This window comes from Ctenocephalides felis, unplaced genomic scaffold (assembly GCF_003426905.1).
Source record: "Ctenocephalides felis isolate EL2017-DRISC unplaced genomic scaffold, ASM342690v1 CF-g0.4_SCAFFOLD_01886, whole genome shotgun sequence".
Lineage (NCBI taxonomy): Eukaryota > Metazoa > Arthropoda > Insecta > Siphonaptera > Pulicidae > Ctenocephalides > Ctenocephalides felis.
The window spans coordinates 135,652,149-135,653,652 of record NW_020538040.1 but is presented as its reverse complement, the minus strand read 5'-3'; the positions used below and the strand labels follow the sequence as shown (position 1 = coordinate 135,653,652).

General features: G+C 25.5%; 1 non-coding gene across 1 annotated transcript; it reads right to left on the bottom strand.

Annotated features, from left to right (window-relative positions):
- Positions 1–1,194: 1,194 nt before the first annotated feature.
- Trnaa-cgc lies at positions 1,195–1,266 on the bottom strand. The gene has a single exon. It is a non-coding gene; the product is annotated as a tRNA-Ala (tRNA).
- Positions 1,267–1,504: the final 238 nt, after the last annotated feature.

The following is a 1,504-nucleotide window of genomic DNA, read 5'->3' as shown; positions in this document are numbered from 1 at the left end:
ATGATCAAACAAATTGCATAACATACACAATGTAAGTCAAGTTTACAGCCGGTACAATAGATTGTTTTGAAATCGGTGCCGTCCCCGTAAGTGTTAATAAAAAAGGGGAAAAATATACTTAAAAAATTACTAATAGTTAATTAACAGAAATGTTATGGCGGGCCGCACTTAATAAATTATTGCAATAAGAAAAAAATACAATATAATTAATTTATTTATGGAAGCAAGCTGGTAAAATAAATAAAATTCTACTTTATAAACGCTTAAAGAAAAATGTTTAACAGGCCACATAAAACCTACGGGCCGCGTGTGCTTATCCTTGATCGATGCTTCAATACGATGCGTCATTGTGTATACAAAATTTTAAAATTCCACATAAGATATTTTAAATTCAAATTAATTTAACAGAATATAAAATCTACTATAAAATGTAAAAGCAACAAAAGCTTCCAAACAAAAACGAATTCGGTTTTTTATTTTCAATATTTTGAAATTTCTCTGTATTTTCAAATTAATTTATACTTTTTCGAAAAATTTTAAAACATTCAACAAATTGCAACATTTTCAGAAATATTAAAATTTTTAAAAATATAAATTTTCAAATAATTTTTTTTCAAAAATTTAAAAAAACTAGAAACTTTCAGAAAATTTAAATTCGTTAAAAAAATTCAAAATTTTCTAATAATTTCAAAAAAGAACGATTTTTTAATATATTTTTGTAATATTTGAATTAATATTTATAATATTAATTCAAAAAATTTTGCGAAAAAGTCGGGTTTTTTGAAAGACTTAAAAATAAATCAACAAATTATAATTTTATTTTTTTATGAGATAAGATTGTTGGAAGCCTTCATTTTTTCTCGGCTTGATTAGTATTACATCTCTTATAAGTATAAGGGCTTACAAACTTACCGTATGTATTTATAATAATCCATTTGAAAATATTTGAAGTAATTGTAAGTAAATATTGGTTAATTTTTATTGATTATTTTTATTTCTCGAATGTTTAACTGCGGTATGGAAAGTTCTAGCAATCTCCCTTAGAGCGCAATGCCATGCACCACTAGATTTATTTTTGCATAAAAAATCTGAAAAAGTCGTTATATATTAATATCTGAACTTTGAAATTATAAAATATGTAGTTTATTTATGTAACTATAATTTTTTAGATATTTAAATATGTATAAAAACGTTTGGAGGAGCTGGGATTTGAACCCAGGACTTCCCGCATGCGAAGCGGACACTCTACCCCTGAGTTACACCCCCTTGGGAACAAAATATTATTTTTCCATTTAAATTTTCAAAATGTGTCAAAAAATGAATGCAATGCTATTGCGAAGTTAATATTTGAGCTTGTGCATGATTTTGTTTTTGGAATAAAAGACCATCTAGCACCCAATCAAATCACACAAAAACAAAATTTTGCATATTTTGTAACATTAAAATTCAAATTGAAAAAAAAATTTCCCATAAATTCCAAATGTCACACAATTGCCAAGATGGT